The sequence below is a fragment of the Lipotes vexillifer genome, unplaced genomic scaffold, assembly GCF_000442215.2.
Source record: "Lipotes vexillifer unplaced genomic scaffold, Lipotes_vexillifer_v1.1 scaffold1859, whole genome shotgun sequence".
NCBI classification, from domain to species: domain Eukaryota; kingdom Metazoa; phylum Chordata; class Mammalia; order Artiodactyla; family Lipotidae; genus Lipotes; species Lipotes vexillifer.
In genome coordinates, this window is record NW_006794609.1 from 250,481 (window position 1) to 271,881 (window position 21,401).

Below are 21,401 nucleotides of genomic sequence, written 5' to 3' on the forward strand. Positions count from 1 at the left end.
TGGAGACCTACACATTTTCATGATGGAGGTCAATCTGAGGGAACCTATTTCTTGCCACTGTTCTTGTTGTATTCCACAAATAGAAAAATTTTTATTGGATGCTTATTCACATGGTAATTGGGATGTGGGAAGTGGGGATTCTCTAATGTTCTGAATACTCTTCAGTCTTAAGTAATCACTGAGCCTGGGTCTTGTGGATATGGTCTTCACTGCGTTTTTTTATCCTCCCGTACTTGTAATTCTGGCTCTAACATGTTTTCCTGCCCTTTCCAAAGTATTGATGTGCTTCTGAAGTAGAAGGCTCTTATATCTTAGAGGATATGAGGGAAACTAGTGTGAGTATACTTTTGGTAGTGGCTGCTACTCCTCTCCCAAAGATACTAGGTTTCAACCAGTGATACAGCTTTTCATGACCTTCCCCCCAGGATATCAATGATTTTGTTCCATTTGGGAGTCAGGCAACATGGATTAGATTGGGTACAGTTTTGGCAGTGGCTGTTATTCTTTTTCCTCAGGTGGCACCACTGGAGAAGGACTCTCCTTAACATTTTCTGTTTTCAACTGATAAAAATTTTGGAAGAAAATCCTGCAAGAGAGTGCCAGGTTTCCTATGCCTGCAAGCCTCAGGGCTTCATTCTCTCACTTTAACTCTCTCTTGGCCCACAGTAATTTGTTAAAATGTTTGAGATTAACTTTCTACCTGTTTATATGACATCTAGGGTCATGGATTCCAGGTAGGCAAATTATGAGGTTATGTCTCTCTGTAGTTTTATGTGTCTCTCAAGTTATTTGTCCTGGGATCTCAGTTCTTTGATGGGATTTTTTAAAATGTCATTTATTTGCTGTTTGTCTGGCTTTATTTACAATGGAATATTATTCAGCCATAAAAAAGGAACTCATTTGGGTCATTTGTATAGATGTAGGTGGACCTAGAGTCTGTCATACAAAGTGAAGTAAGTCAGAAAGAGAAAAACAAATATCATATATTAATGTATATATGTGGAATCTACAAAATTGTACAGATGAACCTATTTACAGGGCAGGAATAGAGATGCAGACATAAGGAACAGATGTGTGGGCATAGGGGTGGGGATAAATTGGGAGGTTGGGATTGACATATATGCACTGCCATGTGTAAAACAGATAGCTAGTGGGAACCTGCTGAATAGTGCAGGGAGCTAAGCTCGGTGCTCTGTGGTGACCTAGATGGATGGTATGGGGGACTTTACCCCCAATAAAAAAACAAAAACACAAAACAAAAGAATGATATGAAGTAAAAATTTGGTCTAAATCGGACGATGGCAAAAAATCAGAAACTTGGAAAAAAAATTTTTTTTTGTTAAGTGACAATCTTTTCAGCTTTCTACATACCCAAACCAAAAGTGTAACTATGCAAATTATTTTTAATTGACACCGGTACACTAATAATTTTAGGCATTTCACCTGACCTCTTTTAAAAGTACTTTGTATGGTTTGAGCTGGTCAGCTTCTGATATTTCATATTATTGATTTGGAGTATTCTTGTCTATTAAATTTGTAAGAGATAATTCCTATATTCTAGAAACTTTTCCTTTCACTTAAAGGTAAAAATGTCTTATTAATGAAATTTCAAGTCACAGAAACTGCCAAATTCTGGCTTTCTAATTGGTGAGACCATGGTTTTACAGAAAATGGTGGGTGTGCAAGGTAAGTCACCTATTAATCACATATTAATTTGCAATGGAAATAAATATAAAACTAAATACATAATTATACAATAAAACTTAAATTCTATATTTATATCATTTATATTAAAATTATGATTTGAAGTTCTATGCCAATTATAATAAAGCTTCTTAAGCAGTTCTAAATTTCACTTAGGTTTTATAAAAAAATCTACTTATCCACTTGCAATTTTATATAAATATTGAAAGGGTCATTTATTTTATAAACAACTTTGCTATTTTTAATGATGAGGTTCTAATAGATATGGTATTGAGGATAACTTAAGAAGAGTTACTATAATTTATTAGGGAATTAGCAAATAATGTATAAGGAAGAGTAAAGAAAATATTTAATTTTCAATTAGAAGTACTTAAAATAAATTTTAAAATTTAAAAATAAACTTCAAGATGAAGCCCAAAGTTATCCACACAACATTGATTATAAACAAATGAAAATAAGATCTGCCTTGTTTTGCACGTCTGTGATGTCTATGAATTTCTGTCGCAAATAATGAAGAATATGATAGTGAGAAATGTTATATAAATCTTCCATGGTAAAACTGCTAAATCCATGTGCTTAATTCTCAAATGCTTGATTTACCATAATGCAACAATGCTACCCAGTTTAAGATGTTCTTATCTATTTTACACTATCATAAAAAAAAAAAAAAGATCTTAAAACATCACATATAAGCTTCCAAAGAGCATTCACTATTGGGAGGTGGTTAATCTTCTATTTTAACAGAAACTTAAAAAGAAGAAAGCCAGTAACCTCTAGAATTCCAAGCTTGAGCACTTTAACTATGTGTCTTTGATCCTATAAATGCCTGGTGGCTTTTTATAAATTGATATATCCTCAGTCTCTAACTTCTATGGTTTTTTTCATTTCCGTTATTTTTGCAGTTGATTTTTCCAATTCTACCAACTTAGAGATCACAAACTTTGGTTATTTCATCCACGATACAACAGTCTACAAATGATTAATGAATTAGAATGAGTTTACTTTTCCTTCACTTAAATAGTATATAATGTTACATATATTGCCTTTACATATATAGATATATTGCTTTTAGCATATGCACATATAAATGTATTTTTGTAAAATATGTAGTATTGGTTTTGTACGAAAAATGTTTTTCATTCATTTGTAATCCTGACATAATTTACTACTTTTCTTAGTCAACGCTTATATTTTTAAGAATTTTTGTTATTAAGTTAACATCAAATTTTGTTTCTGACTGCATCCACTCTTTTTTAAGTTTCCCATTAATGGTCTTCTAGGTTGCCTTCAACTGCACATTCCATAATAAATGCTAAAATCAACACCCCTTATTCATTAATTTATTATTGATGCCTGCATTTTTGTATTATGCATAATCAATAATGAGTGCATCAGAAAAAATGTGCACAATTAAATATGGTAAATGCTGCATATTATTTTCTTGGGTAACAAGTACATTTTATTTTCCATATAGCAATACATAGGGCTTGCTCTCTCTCAACAAAATATTTCTTAATATTTAATAAGCCATCATCCCTCTATTTTTTTCAAAGTTGATTTGTGTATTTTATTTTTTGCATTAATTATAGCGTTTTGCCAGACACTCAAAGACTCCAGCTGGAATTTTGACTGAGATAGAACAATATTTCTAGATTAAAAGGAATAATTGCCATACTAAATAAAAAATGTATTATATGTATATCATATAATAGTATATATACTATATGTTATAGTATATATATTACACATAGACATAATATATATAATATAATAGTACCTATACTATATATATTATAGTGTAGAGATAGAGATAGAAAGATAGATAGATCTCATCCCTGAAATTTTTTTTCATTAATCTAATAGTTTTTTTGGAATTAAAGATTAATTTACTTAACTTTTTAAAATTTTATTAAAGTATAGTCAATGTACAATATCATAGTTATGGGTGTACAATATAGTGATTCACAATTTTTAAAGGTTATACTCTCTCTATAATTATTATAAGTTATTGTCTGTATTCCCTGAGTTATACAATGTATCCATAGTGTTTATTTTATACATAATAGTTTGTACCTCTTAATCCCCTACTTCACTATTGTCCCTCTTCCCTTCCTTCTCCTCACTGGTAACCACTAGTTTTTTCTCTGTAACTGTGAGTCGATTTGTTGTTGTTGTTGTTGTTGTTGTTATATTCACTAGTTTCTTGTATTTTTTAAGATTCCCCATATAAGTGATATCATATAGTGTTTTTCTTTCTCCATCTAACTTACTTCACGTAGCACAATAACCTCCAAGTCCATCCACATTATTGCTAATGGCCCAATTAAACTTAAAAGCTTTTGCTTTGTCCACTGACAAAATGAAAAGACAACCTACTGAATGGGAGAAAATATTTGCAAATAATATGACTGTTAAGGGGTTACTTTACAAAATACATAAACAACTCAAACAACATCCAAAAAAAAAAAAAAGCTCAACAATACTAATTCAAAAACATATATGCACCCCAATATTCATAGCAGCATGATTTGCAATGGTCAAGATAAGGAAGCAACTGAAGTGGCCATCGAAAATGAATGGATAAAGAATATGTGGTATATATATATATATATATATATATATATATATATATATATATATATATATATATATATATACAATGGTATACTACTCAGCCATAAAAATGATTTATTTATTTTACCTGCAGAATTCTTATGATTTCTGTGTTGTTCACTTTTAATTATTTTACATTTGTTTTTGTGATTATGAATGCTATCTTATTTTCTTTTAACTTTTGAAGTTGGTGTACGTAGAGAAAAATACTACTGCTTATTACAAATTGATATTCAGTATTCACTAGCTCACCATATTTGTACTGTGTAATGATGCTGTGTCAAGCACTATTCTAGGTCCAGTGGATACATATGTGATCAAGGAGACAACTATCCTTATCATCCTAGTGCTGGTGCTTCACTTTTAGGGATGGAGTGGGAAGACACACGAAAATATAAAAAATTTGAAAATTATAAAGGTGCATTGGTAATTAGGGTAATATTGTAGGAGTCTCACTAAGACAGTGACAAATGCTAAAGATATGAATGATGTGAGATGGTAATCATATAGCTATACTGATAAAATTCTTTGAGGCATAGGGATCAATCATTCTAAAAATCCATGAGCTGGAATTTGATTAGGGACTTTTAAAAAATATCAAGAAGAAAATGGATGAGAAATAGGGTAGTAGAAAGTAATATCTGAAGTTTAAAGGGAGTGCAAGTAAGGTAGAGTATTGAAGATCACTGTAAAGCCATTATCTTTTACTCAAACTCTTCAGAAGATCCATTCATTGGTGGGTTTTGAACAAGGAACTCAAATGATTAAGCTTAATTTTTTAAAGCGTGACTTGCTTTTCTGTTTTGGCAATAGACTAGATGAAGCAAATTTATAAGCAAGAAAGTAAATCAGTAGGACATAATAAGAAAACAGGCAAAAGGTTAAAGTTGATTCGGACAAAAATATATCATGGAAATATTGAGAAGTGGTTAGATTCTGAATATAATAGAATTTTCTGATTGTTTAAATTTAACATTTAAATTATAAAGAGATAAATGAAGCTTAATTCCTCAATTTTTTAAAACTATTTTATCTTATTTTTTATTTTGACATGTGCAACTGAAAGGACAGCACTGCCATAATATGAAAATGGGGAAGAACTTTACAAGACCTAGCTTCGAAGGAAAGATGAGGAGGTATGTTTGGATAGAATAAATTTGAGTTATATAAATATAGTTTCTAAAGTAGCATTTAGATAGACAAGATTGGAGACCAGGAAATTTGTCTGAGTTGAAAGTATCAGTTTTGCAATTGTTCCACATCCACAAATCAATAAGTGTATATATTATATTAATGGAATGAAAGACAAAAATCATAAGATCACCTCAATAGATGCATAAAAATTTATATCTCAAAATTCAACATCATTTTATGATTAAAAACTCTCATCAAATTGTGACTAGAAAGAAAGCACTTCAAGATAATAAAGGTCATATATGACAAGCCCACAGCTAACAACATAGTCAATGGAAAAAAGATAAATGCTTTTCTTCTAAGATCGGGAAGAAGACAAGGATACACACACTTGCCACTTTTATTCAGCATAGTAGTGGAAGTCCTAGCATAAACAAATAGGTAATAAAAAGAAATAAAATGTATCCTAATAAGAAAATAAAAAGCAAAATTTTCTCTGTTTGCAGGTAACATGATTTTATATGTAGAAAACCCTAAAGACTCCACCAAAAATAAAAAAGTTAGATCTAACTTGCAAATTCAGTAAAGTTGCAAAATATGAAATCAACATGCAAATTCAGTAGCATTTCTATACACTAACAATAAATCATGTGAAAAATAAATAAGACAAATAATCCCACTTGCTATAGAAAAAAAAAATCTGTAAAATACCTAGGAACAAATTTAGACAAGAAGGTGAAAGATTTGTACAGTGAAAACTATAAGGCACTAATGAAAGACATTTTTTGTGGAGAAGTCACAAATAAATGAAAATATATGCCATATTCATGGATTGGAAATCTTAATATTGTTAAAATGTCCATACCATCAAAGCTATCTACAGATTCAATGTAATCCTTATCAAAATTTCAATATTTTCCTCAGAAATCAAAAAAACAATTCTAAAATTTCTGTTAAACCACAAGACTCCAAACAGCCAAAGCAATCCTGAGAAAGAAGAACAATGATAGAGGCATCACACACAGAGATGTCAAATTATATTAAAAAGTTATAGTAATCAAAACAGTGTGATACTGGAATAAAATAGACACATAGTACAGTGGAAGAGAGTCAAAAGGCTGGAAGTAAACCTATGCACATATGACCAACTAATATTTAACAAGAGAGTCAAGAATACTCAGTGGCAAAAGGGTAATCTCTTCAATAAGTCATGTTGGAACAACTGGTTATTCACCTACAAAAGAATGAAATTGTACCCCCTTTTATTACACCGTTCACAAAAATTAACTCAAAATGGACTAAAAAGTTAGATATAGACCTGAAATTCTAAAACTCCTAGAATAAAACATAGTGAAAACTGTACTTAACATTGGCAACAGTTTTTTGGTTATGACACCAAATGCATGAACAACAAAAGCAAAAATAAAAAAGTAGGACTACATCAAGCTAAAGAGCTTCTGCACAGCAAAGGAAATTATTAATAAATTGAAAAGAATGGCAGAATATTTGCAAACTCTATACCAGATAGTCACAATGAGATACACCTAACATATGTTAGAATGGCTAACACCCAAAGACAAGAGGTAACAAATGCTGTTGAGGATGTGAAGTAAAGGGAAACCTTGTGTGTTTTGGTTGGAATATAAATCAGTACAACCAGTATGGAAATTAGCATAGAGGCTCTTCAAAAAATTAATAATAGAACTACATCATATGGTCCAGCAATCCCACTTCTCTGTATATCTGAAGGAAACAAAGTCACTATCTGCACTCCCATGTTCATTGGAGCATTATTCACAATACCAAAGACATTGACAGTGTCTCATGATGGATGAATGGATAAAGAATATGTGAGATATATATATATATATATATATATATATATATATATATATATATATATACATGATAGAATGTTATTCAGCCATAAAAAGAAAGAAATCCTCTTATTTGCTACAATATGGGTGGACCATGAGGGCACTATGCCACATGAAATAAGTCAGACAGAAAAAGACAAATGCCACATGATCTCATTTATATGTGAGTCTAAAAAAGCTTAACTCAGAAAAAGAGAGTAGAATCACCATTGCTGGAGGCTGACTATGGGAGAAATGAGGGGATGTTGATCAAAGGGTACATATTTTCAGTTATAAAATGAGTAAGCTTTGGAGATCTAATGTAGATCATGATAACTCTAGTTAACAATACTGTAACTAAAAGTTGCTAAAAGAGTAAATCTTAAATATTCTGAGCACACACAAAAATGATGGTTATGTGAGGTGATAGATGTGTTAACTAACATTGTGGTAAGATGTGTTAACTAACATTGTGGTAATCTCTTTGCAATGTATACATAGACCAAATTATCATGTTGTACATTTTAAACAATGTTATATGTCAATTCTATCACAATAGCATTGAAAACTAAATAAAAATTCATATAATAAAATTAAAAGAGATAATGACACAACAGAGGTTCAATTAGAATCCAGAATGGTAAGTACTATAGCAGAAAAGTGTCCAGAAAAGTGTTCAAATCATTCCAGGGTGATAACCAGTGAGTCATTAATCTCATTTCTGGGTAGAGATGAAGGAATCACAATGCAATGTATGAGAATTTAGATATAGTCCCTGAGTGGAGAGGGACTTGGTTTATTTGAATAACATTAAATAATGACTGTGTAGCTTGGAGTGGATTACTTAAGGGAAGAGGGACACAGTTTAGGCTGGAAAGTTCTGTGCTTACCAGAATATTCATGGTCCTTCAGGCCATGGTAGGAATTTTGGAATTTACTCTGGATTCTCAGAAAATATATTTCATATTTTAAAAACAAGACAGGCATCATCAATTTGGATTATCTTAGCTCTGTATGAAAAATCTTTGATACTGAGTAGGAGTGGATGTATTGAGAACAGAGAGGATATTATTATCCAAAGAAGACATAATTTTGACTTGTAATAGGATAAGTTAGTGGAATTGGTAAAGTGGAGATTTAAGGTTTATTTAGAATGTTCATTTCCTCAAAAAAAAAAAAATCAAGCTGTATTCATCAACGTGTATATACCTTATGAAATATGTTGAATAATAGCTTACAATAAAAATAACAAGCAATAATTTTAAATGTACAACTTGATGAGTTTTAATAGTTGTACACATTCATCAAATTTACTACCATAATCAAGTTACAGATCATTTTTATTCTTTCTAGAAGTTCTTTATGACCACTGGCAATCCATTCCTCCTTCCATCTCTGATCTCAGTCATGCTGATCTTCTTTTGTCAGTATAGTTTAGTTTGCATTTTACAGAAACAGAATCATATACTATTTCGCATCTTTCATCTTTCTTTTATCATAAAGCTTTTGAGACTCATCAACTCTGTTCATGGATCAGTAGTTTTATATATATATATATATATATATATATATATATAATGAAATATGTATAAATATAATATATGAGGAATGTGAACTTAGTGTTAGGTAGTATATATTTTTAATGATAACATACATATCAAACTTATTCAGAAGCCTGTGGCTAAATAAATTAATTAATGCACTTTGAGTACTATATATACTCATGTTTTACAGATAATAAACTTTCCAAAACTATACATTATTATATTACATTTGCCTATATATTTTCTCCCATGCCTATGTAGGCAAGTGATTAGAGAATTCTGTACAACAATAACTCAAATAAAATGATAAAGATAGCCATGGGGAAGGTTGATGTAGCTTTCAGAAGTGTCAAACCTAAGGATGGGATTCATTTTTTACCCAATTACTTAGAAACTCCACAAATAATGTATTGTAAAATTTTGCAATGACAATGAGAACACTTTAATGTAAGTAGTTAAATTGTTTTGGCAGGTGCAAGAAGTGCAATCATCAGAATTTTATACCTAAAATATCTTAGTAACTGGAATTTTTAAACATAAGATTGCTGTTTTAGAAGAGGTATTCAATCAGAAAATATTACAATCATATAGAGACAGAAAATATTATAGCAATTTATCAACAAATATCCTGAGTTGACAACTAGATTAAATAAATGAAAAAAATATAACAGGTTGGAGACAAGCCATCATGAAAGGAAACTTGCTAAGTGAAGCTGAAATTAATGCCATTAAACATGATGTTGCAGAAGATTTGCCATTTAACCAAATAACAAAAGAAAGCTCCCTGCTGTTGATATATCAGGACATGGAAGTTAAATGGAAAGGAAAAAAATAGATGAAAAAACAATGAACTTGGAATGTGTGTGAAGAATGGAGAATATAGTGTGTATATATATATATGTTGGGTTGGCCAAGAAGTTTGTTTGGGTTTTTTCATAACATCTTATGGAAAAACCCAAATGAACTTTATGGCCAACCCAATATTCAGTAGAAGGTACTTTCCTCCAGGAACTGTAGTCTCTTACAGTTCAGAAGTAAGAAAAAGAAAAAAGTAATGAAGCTTAACGATCCTATTAAATCCTTGAGGCCATTACACTCCTTAGAAACACAGGATATATATCAAAATTGTGAGATTTCTCAAAGGCCTTAAAATACTAGCATTGAAATGTTTCTTTTAGTCCTTTCTCTGTTCCAAATCCTCTGGCCTCCCCACCAACTAACACTTTCCAAAGTAAACATAGACACACATGCATGAATATGTGCACACACACACAGACACACAGCCAGAAAATCAACTGCTTAAATTTGTTTGCTTGGGGGACATGAGTTTTTCTCCATTATTCTGATGAAAAATAGCACCACTAGTAAAGTTTTTAAAATTTAAACCATATCTAAATATTCCATACTTACCGGTGTACTCTGTTATTGAAAATATTCCCAAATGGCTAGCTTCATATATTGAGAAGTCGAATATTTCATAGATTTATTTATCCTGCCAAAACAAAGACCACTGCAACAGCATCATAAGAGTACAAAATGTGGACAACGATAAATCATAGTAATTAGTTTGGAATGAAGAAAATGTCTTATTGCAAATAAATCATCATTAAATACCAGGAAGATATATCAACTATTTTGCAGGATAAGGGTAACAAACATCGAATGTAAATTGTCCTGTCATTAGTTTAGTGTATCTTACTTGCAGTGTTAGATATCTAACACATTAGTACATCGCAGTGGATATATTTTGCCATAATTTCACATAATGTACATAATGGACATAATTCCACAAATATATAACAAACATTATATTGAGCTACATAATACAGATAATATAAAATATCCATCATTAATAGAGTGAATATACATTTATAGAGGGTACATATAATACCTGACACTCTTTTAGACCCGAGGTATAAAACTCAGAGCAAGACAAAATCCTCTTCCACATGTTACTTGCAGTCAGAGTGGAGAGACAGAAAGTAAACAAATAAATCAATTAGTGTATAATATATAATGAGCTTCTGACATTACCTCCTTAGACAGGGCTTTACTGATTAAGCTCAAAAAAATAGTGGTTCCATAATTCACAATTATTTTACCATACGTTTTTCATTTATGCTTGGCCTAATTATATATAATACACCAATTTGTTTTAATTGGCTACTCTGATACCTGTCAGCTCAGCTCTCTATCAAGAGTTGTATAAGCAACAGGCCAAAAGTGAAAGTAACAGTCCAGTCTTTAATCACTTACAGTGATTATTAATCAAGGGATAAACTGGAGAAATTGGCTACTCCCCACACCCCCACCTGTCTCTCCAGACACTAGGTCAGGTTGTTGAGCTTAGATGCAGAGGTTGTCTCGTTGCCAGGGAGCCCTGAGTTGAAGGCTTCTGCTGTTGCAATTTTACGAACCGTGGGGGCAAGGGGTAGCAGGGAAGAGCTAGGAGTGGGAAAAGTGCTGAGTAGTGAGTCAGAGTGGAAAAATGTGTCTTCAAGTTTGCCTCCTCCCTCCAATAAGATGATGTCAACAAAGTCTTCTGAGAAAGTCCTCTGCCTAAGGTTCTAATAGAGACCTCCAAGTGAAATGCACCAGAGTTAGAAAAGAAAATAATGCATAAGAGCAGGGCTGGAGAGAGGGGCATGAGACCTTGATTTCAACTCTCTTCAGATACTGCAATGCATTGGCTATGCGCCAAGTCTAGTGTGGGGAGGGTAATTTTCCCCTGTGAGGCCTGACAGGTAAAGCTTTCATAGTTGCCTATAGTCAAACTTAAAATATCACACATAGTTCTTTAACAAGAAACCAGACTCCTCAGTTATCATTTGGAAAGATAGCAGAATGAAATGATGTCACTTTAATAAATTAATTTATTCATAGAAAGCTTATTTACAGATTACTCATTATATTCCAGTAGGTGATAGGAGACACTAATTTTATTTAAATTTGTGCAAGTACAGTATGGTCTTTATCATCATGGGACTTATATTATCTTGGTGAATATATTTATTTAGCAAAAAATATCAATAATAATAAAAAAATATGGGTCTTAATCTTTGCTAGGCTTTGTTCTAAGTACTTAAAATATTGATTAGCTGAAGTCTCATAAGAACTTTATACAGAAGCTTTGTTAATAATTTCAATTTGCAGATAAGGAAGTATAGATACAGAGAAACCAGGCATGGAGGTGATAGCAAATATGGTCACAGATTCTCTTCAAATACTTGTTATTTGTGCCATTCAGCTTCCTTTCTGACATTAGTTATGTAACTAGTTTTGGTCAGTATAATATTAACAATTGTGATGTGAAGAGAAGTTGTTTGTCCTCTCTTATACTGTTCTTAGGAACCCTGAAACTACTAATATGTGCAAAAACCAGGACCATACTGATTGAAGACAATGGCCCAATTATCCAAATCCTCCCATGCAAGGGCCAGCTAACTTCTAGACAATAGAATTTTCTTCCTTTTTCTGTCAGCTTAACTTGTATATAAATATTAGTATAAGTGAACTCATCTGAGATCAGTAGATGATCCATCTAATATAGTACAATACCAGCTACAGATTCTCACAATTACGAGCCACATAATTGGTTAATGTTTTGAGATACTAAGTTTGGGGGTGGTTGGTGGCAAGGCAATAAATAATTTGTACCATGGAAAATACTAAAACTTAAAAGCTAATCATGGAGGTTCCTTTACATTATGTTAACATGTTGGCCTCTCTACCTAATGTTGAGAAGGCACAAATAATATTAAAATAAATTTAAAATTCAACTGTTTTACTATATGTCAACAATGAGCAAATTAAAAACAAAATACTATTTACATTAGCACCCCAGAAATGAAATATTTAGACAAAAATCTAACAAAATATGTACAACACCTCTATGAGAAAAAACTCTGATGAGATGAACACAATTTAAATAAATAAATGAAGAGATATTATGGATAGGAAGACTCCATACTGTCAAGATGTCAGTTCTTCCCAAGTTTATTTGTATATTCAAGGGAACCCCAACCAAAATCCCGGAAAGCTATTTAATAGATATCAGTAAACTGATTCTAAAATTTATATGGAGAAGAAAAAGACCCCGAATAGCCAAACAAAATATTAAAGGAGAAGAACAAAGTTCTTCTTTGTTGAACTGACAAAAGGAGGGCTGACATTGCCGGACTTCAACACTTAATATAAAGCTACAGTAAACAACAGAGTATGGTATTGGTGAAAAAATAGATCAATGGAACATAATAAAGAGACCAGAAATAGACTCCCCTACATAGAATCAACTGATCATAAATAAAGGAAAACATGCAATATAATGGAGCAAAAATAGTCTCTTCAACACATGGTGCTGAAATCTAGACACAGACAGACCTTACACACTTGAAAAAAATTAACTCAAAATAGATGATAGACCTAAATGTAAAATGCAAAACTATAAAATTCCTGGAGGATAAGAAGAGAAAACCTAGATGACCTTGATTATGGTGACTCCTTTTTAAAATAACTTTATTTATTTATTTTTGGCTGCATTGTGTTTTCTTTACTGTGCGCAGGCTTTCTCTAGTTGCAGCCAGTGGGGCTACTCTTCATTTGCGGTACACTTTCTTCTTATTGCGGTGGCTTCTCTTATTGCAAAGCACAGGCTCTAGGCACACAGGCTTCTGTAGTTGTGGCACACTGGCTCAGTAGTTGTGGTCCGCAGACTCTAGAGCACAGGTTCAGTAGTTTGTTGCTCCGTGGCATGTGGGATCTTTTTGGACCAGGGATCGAACCCGTGTCCCCTGGATTGGCAGGAGGATTCTTAAGCACTGCACCACCAGGGAAGTCCTGGTAATTCCTTTCTTGATACAATATCAATAATAAGTAATTGCTAAGCTGGACTTAATTAAAATTAAAAACTTCTGCCCTGTGAAATACAATGTCAAGAGAATAAGAAGACACAGCACAGAACAGAAAATAGACAAAAGACAAATCTGATGAAGAAGTATTATCCAAAATAGACAAGGAACTCTTAAAACTCAACAATAAGAAAATAACAACCCAATTAAAAAAAGGACCAAAGACCTTAACCGTCATTTCACCCAAGAAGATATACAGTGGCAAATAAGCATATTAAAAGATATTCCATATCATATGTCATCATAAAAATGCAAATTAAAACAACAATGAGATACCATTATACAAACTGCTGGAATGGCCAAAGTCTGAAACCATGAAAACACCAAATGCTGGTTTTCATACATTTCATAAATTTTCATACATTGCTGGTGGAAATGCAAACCGGTACTGCTACTTTGGAAGACATTTTGATGGTTTGTTACAAAATTTAACATACTCTTACCATATGATCCACAAATCATGCTTCTTGTTATTTACCCAAAGGAATAGAAAGCTTTGTCCACACAAAAACCTTCAAACAGATGTTTATATCACCTTTGTTCTTAATTGTCAAAACTTGGAAACAACAAAGATGTCCTTCAGTAGATGAACAGATAAATAAACTTTGGTACATCCAGACAATGGAATATTATTGAACACTAAAAAGAAAAGAGCTGTCAAACCAAGAAAAGACATGGAGGATCCTTAAATCCATATAACTAAGTGAAAGAAACCAATATGAAAAGGCTAAATACTATATAATTCCAACCATATTATATTCTGGAATGGGCAAAACTATGAAGAAAATAAAAAATCAGTAGTTGCCAGGATTGGGGAGGGGGGATAAATAGAGTACAGAAAAATTTTAAGTCAATAAAAATACTCTGTGTGATACTAAATTGATGGACACATATCATTATACATTTGTCCAAACCCATAGAATGTACAAACCCTCAAATTAACTCTTTTTTAAACTACAAAAGGTGGTTATGATGTGTCTATGTAGATTAATTGTTGGTAAAAGATGTACCATTCTGGTGAATGATGTTGATAATGGAGGAGGCTATGCATGTATTAGGGCAGGAGATAGATGGAAAAAATCTCTGTATTTCCCTCTCAATTAAGTTGTAGGATTAAAACTGCTCTAAAAATTGTCTTTAAAAACCATTAAAAGTAAATATCATTACATATTAGAAGCAAATGGAAGAAAGCGTATTCTATAGAAATAAGAAGAAATAAATGAAAATGGGTAATATCAAAAGGGAGGAGATACCAATTCAAATACATTGAAAATTTATTTTTGAGCTCAAAGTACTAATTCAACAAAATTATTGACTTGAAATTTAAAAATTATTTCTAAATTAGTGGAAAGAAATTCTATTTTATAAACTAAGCTTTTGATAAACACTGATTTATTCTCACATGGTCTGCAAATATCTAGAGAATATATGGACAATGTTTGTAACATGACAACTCTTCACAGTTGCTTAGGACAAATTTTATAACTTAAGCCTGTGTTTAACATAATGCTTGATAATTTATTAAAACAATTTGACAAATAACAGAGCATTATTCCACTTAATTAAAGTAGTTTTTACTCATAGACATTCTTAGTTTTCCAGGTCAAAGTAACTTTACTGTCAGTATTTAAAAACAGATATTTTGACATTTATGTCTATGTCTTTCAAGAAACTTCCTCAATTCTAACATAAGAATTTATTTATATATTGAATTAAATATTGTCTATGAATTATATGTTATGACCAAAATGTATTTTTTTTAAATATTCAGGTGTACTTAAATAGTGCCAGTTGATTAATATAGCACTATTTTTAGTAAACACGTAAGATTACGCTTCAGATCTCTTTATGGAACCAGTCATTAGAAATCTAATATGTTCAAATTTCATTTTAAAATAGAATTTTTAATTAATTACTTAAACTATATTTCCAGAATTTAAAATAAAATGGAATTTTAAGTTGGTAAGCTTATAAATCAGTGTGATTAAAAGATCACCATCTGTTTTAAAGTTCTATAGTGTGCACATTTATCACAATTTGTCCTCTGCACAGAAGTTATAATACGTTTACATATTTGCTGTAATAACTTCAATGATACTTGCTTGAAATTAAACAAGTAGTAAATAAATTTACCCAATGTTACCTAAATAATCCTTACACTAATTAATGTAATTTTGTTACATTTTTCTGTTGAAAATACAGTTATATATTAACTACCAATACTTATTTTCTTAAAGGCAATATTTTCAGTCAGTATTTATCACTAGTTTTTTAGATCTTCTTCTTTATCTGCAGAGCATTTGAAGTCAACCCCCATAACAACTCTGAGTAGCTGAAATCAGCCCTCAACATTTTGGTGCCTCTGCCTCTTCTCTGGGTCATGCTTTCGTTTATCATTGTTAATATTATATCATTAAATTGCATGTCCTATATACTATCACTGATATTGCAGCTTGAAAATGAAGAATAGAGAGAAAGTAGAAAAATTTATTGCATTTTTTCCCTTTAAAATGTCATTGGGTCCAGACAAATGACTAATTCCACATTTTCTGGTCCCACTCGCTTCAGTTTCTTTCTAATCGCCAAATTTTTGAATGGGAGAAGAGATGCTATCACACTCAGTTCTCTAGGCTCCCTTTATATATAGAAGTCACTAATTTGACTTCAATAATTTAGGCTCACAAATATTTGTCATGGTATTTCGGTGATGCCTTTGTGAAATACACTCTTACACAACCTCAAAAATCTCATTTAATTGCCTCTCTTTTGCTTTTCTTAAGCAAAAGAGAGAGGACCCATGGTGGTGAAATGACAGGGAAGAGTAGCTAGGTGTTTCTATCTTATATATAGCAACAGTATTTCAATTTTTAAGTTAACTGCCAGAAGCCATGATGTAAAATTATTATATAAAATAGAAATTTATATTATAGATATGTATATATATATATTTATATTATGTTATAGGCATTGTTTTAAAATAACTTTTAGTGTATATTAAAATTATTATCTGAAGCATTAAGAAATATGAACATTTGTTGACTCTATGATGAATGAGTCCAACTTAGTTGTTTAGATATATATACTTATTAAAATTTTAAATTAAGGTGGTGCATTCTAGATGGTTAACATAAAGTACGAAGGTTAGGTTATCTCAAAAGGATGCATAACACTGTTGTAAGGGATTCTGCTTTCAACAATGCTGAAGTAACTTCTTTAAAACTAACATTCAGCAGAGAACAATGAGAAAAAATTTACTGTTTTAAGCCATCGCAAAACTTCCACGACAGAAACATTTGTGTATCTAAGTTACTGAAGTGAGGAGGAGCCTGGAGAATCAAATATAACATACAAGATATATTTTCTCATTTACAAATGTGGTGAGTAGAAAGAAGCAGGAGACGGTGGTGGATAAAAGGATAAAAAGCTGACCAGAGCATTCCTCAACTACAAGTTTGGATAAATATTCAAGTTTAAGCCTGCCAAGAAGGAGGTACCCTATTAAATATTTAAAGCTTTCAAAGAGCTCTGCCCTAGAAGTAAAGTACATTGAAATAGAATAAAATAGATCAACCAACATAAAGACGAAAGTTCAGTTTTAGATCATTAACCCTGAACTCTAATTATTGCTTCCTATCATAATTGCTTTCTAGAAGAAAAGTCAATCCTCTTGAAAGAGAAATAATGTCATCTAGAGTCTCAAGTTATCTTTATACCATTTTTTACATAATAGCCAGTATTCTATAAAAACTACTAGGCACAGAATAACCAAAAACCAACATACCTTACCAAGAAACCAAGACCAAAATAAATAATATAAACATATATACAGGGGATCCATTTAAAGGGCTCAACACACAGATATGGACTTAAAGATATATGTGGGAAATCAACAAGATTGTGGAATAAGAGGTGCCCTCTTTACGTTTCCCCTTAGAAACAATAATTTCATAGACATCCATGGACAAATGTACCTCAATGTGGCCTTTAGGATCCAGTTAAAAGGAGGTAAAACCTTAGTGGAGTCCAAGGCCAAGGAGGCCATTTTGAGAAGTTAGGCTATGCCAGCGTGGCTGACTCACCAACCATGGTCCAAGTTACAGGCTCAGAAACAGCTCCATGTCCATCTCTGAGGACTTGGCTACAGTCCTGTTTGGCTTTGGTTGTGCCACCAGCACAATATGCCAAGGGGCCCAACAGGAGTTCTGCTGCCCATGTGCCACTTAATAGGCCCACAGAACTCCATCCCAGCTGTGGACCCTAAGGTCATCCATGACCTGGCTCTAGCCTCTCTCAGCAGCCCCAGAGCCCTTGGGCACAGCCCTTGATCAAACTGTAACTGTACCCACCTCCTCTTAGCCATAACCCATGATCAGTCCTACTAACCCAGGGACCTTGTGGGATACACTACCACTTTTGTCTCCAGAATTCCTAAAATGGCATTATACTTGGTTTCAGCCACTCCCAACAGTAGATCATTAACAGTCCTGCCAACCGAGGGTCCCAGCAGGAGACATGAATTAGAGCCCTGGGTGGTAGGCCAGCCAAACTTTGTCTGACAGAGATCCTGAAATAATGCTATGACTTGGCTCCCACCCCTCCCAAGCCCAGTACAATAGCAGTTCTTAGACACCCAACAAGAGACACTCCTGTCTCTGCCCCCTGAGGTAAGCTCACCAACTTAGGTCTCACTGCAGACCCTATTACTTGACTCCAGGCCATCCTATCCACAGTCATCGAGCAGCACTGCCTGCCCAGGGACTTAGTAGGAGACATGCCCAGTGAGGACTCCAAAACCAGATCCGTAGATCTCAAACCCACTTGTGGACCCTGAAGCAGTGCTAGGACTCAGTTCCAGCTCCTCTCAGCTATGGCCTGGGAATAGTTCTGCCCTCCAAAGGACTCACCAGTGAACCAACAGGACCCTTCTCAGAGATCTGGCAGAAACCACACACACCCACACATCTGTAAACAGACTCACTGTTAGCAGACCGAGCCACAGACCCTGAAACAGACCCTTGTCCTAGTACTACTCTACTCAACAAGGTGCTGGAGACAGTAACATCTACCCAAGCACCAGACAGGATCTACACATCCCCGAGTCCCTGTAACAGACCTGTCAACTGCAGAACCCACCATGGACCTAGCAATAGCCTCTAGTGTTGCTATGACTTGGATTCAGTGATCCAGCTCCAACCTAACATAACTATGATTCTGGAGGTAATCTCATTAGCCCTGGGAACTGAAAGAAAATCTTTGCTTGCTGAAACCTGTCTGTAAGTTTGAAAGCGGTATTTGCTTCTTCGAATGTATAGACACCAGTGCAAACCTACATGTATCATGAAGAATCAGGCAAATGTGACATCATGAAAGGAAACTAATAAAACTCCAGAAATAAACCCAAAGAAATGTATATCTAGGAATCGCCGGACAAAAAATCCAAAATAATCATCTTAAAGAAACACAGTGAAATGCAAGATAACATAGATAGACAAGTAAACAAATCAGGAAAACAATGAATGAAAAAAATGAGAAGTTCAATAAGAAATAGAAGCTGGGGCTTCCCTGCTGGCACAGTGGTTGAGAATCTGCCTGCCAATACAGTTGACACGGGTTCGAGCCCTGGTCTGGGAAGATCCCACATGCTGCGGAGCAACTAGGACTGTGAGCCACAACTACTGGGCCTACGTTCAGTAGGCTCCACAACAAGAGAGGCCATGACAGTGAGAGGCCCGCACACCACGATGAAGAGTGGCCCCCGCTTGCCACAACTAGAGAAAGCCCTCACACAGAAACGAAGACCCAACACAGCCAAAAATAAAGAAAGGAAGAAAGAAAGAAGCTTTCATTTAGAAAAAAAAGAAAAGAAAAGAAAAGAAATAGACGCCATATAAAATAACAAAATACTAATCCTGCTGCTGAAGAATATAATGACAGAACTTAAAATTCAATAAATAGCTTCAACAGCTGACTCAATCATGCCAATAAAACAATCAGCAAACTCAAAGACGTAATTTTATCCAGCAAGGCAAACAAACAAAAAAATGAAAAGATGGGATGCTTGTGATATTGACTGAAGTGGTGTGTAATGGGGCAATTTTGGGTTACTAGTAATTTCTTATTCATATTTCTTAACCACAATAATAATTACACAAACATATTCAATTTTGGTAATTCTTTCACATATAAATTTAGAATTGGTCTTTTTGTCTCAGTTATATTGTCTCTTTAGACAGCCTTTCCCCCCTTGGAGGTACCGTGGCAGAAGTGCTGAGTAATACAGCTTGATAGTTTTTCCCATACAACTGCAACACAGCTGTTCTGGGAAACTCCTTCACCTGCATGGTGATTTTTTAATTTTGTCTTTTTTCTTTGTTGAATACCATTTTTTCTCCTGGATTCCATGTCTTCCTCTATATTTATACTTTCACTTCTTTAAAATTGCCACTTTCTTCAATAGCATCCTGTAACTTAGTGTGTGAAATACAAATATTTTTGAGACTTTAGATGCTTAAAATATCTCTAACAATTGTACTTTATTTATATTTAGCTCTATTTAGAATTCTAAGGTGAGGATCTAATACTACCAAAATTATAAAAGTTTTATTCTATTTGCTTTTGAGTGTCACTCTTGCTCTTCAAAAATCTGATGTCCTTTGTGCTCCAAAATTTTAATTTTACCTTTTACATAATCTTCCCCTCTGTTTCCATATTTGAATGCCATCAACTAACAAACAAATAACATTTATAGTGTTCTTTAATCTATTGTAGTGTTCTTTAAATACTCAATGACATGTCTTTCATTGGATCTGGCTGTAATCTTTGTGTTTATCACTCAAAGGCTCTTTTAACAAGGAAACATGTTTTTCACTCACATTAAGTAAATTTGCATCACTTTTTGTTAGTTTTCTTATCTCAGTTTCTTCTCTTTATCATTCTAGGTATTTGTGTGTGTTGTTCTAGACTGGACTGATCTTGTATGTTTTCTCATATTATACAATTTTTTTTTCTTTGAGATTTGGTTTTTATTCTTAGGCCCTTCCATTGACCTCTCCACCAACCACCACCCCACCATGTGTTTAATACACAGGAACTCAGACAATATGAAAAAATCCTGATATACTTATTTCATGAATAGAATATTTTATCTCACATTTAAATAGTATATTTTAAATACTATGTACTATGAAAATTATGACAAGTCTTTTTTATGCATTTATTAATTTTGGTCTCTCTGTGTCATGTTAGAGACTTCATTCCCAAATCTGGTGAGATTTGAATGTTTATTCATATTTAACAAAGGAAACAATTAAAAAGCCAGTATTTGCAGGAATTTGACTTTGGGCCACTCAGTTCCTTCAGAAATAATTCCTCAGACAATCTGACATGGGTAGTATTATTCTAGGTATTTATTAGACATTATTCAAAATCTCCCTGCAACTACTGTACCATGAAAGCTTTTACAGTGACATATCTTTAAAGTGTTGTCTTAGATTGTTATTTCTAATTCTTTTCCTCCTATTCTCTACTGAAACCACTAACATAGATTTTCACAAACATTCTGCCATTGAAGAGTTCTTTCTAAAATCTCATATGACTTACATGATGGTGAGTTTTAGCAAACCTTCAAGGAGCAGATTATTTCC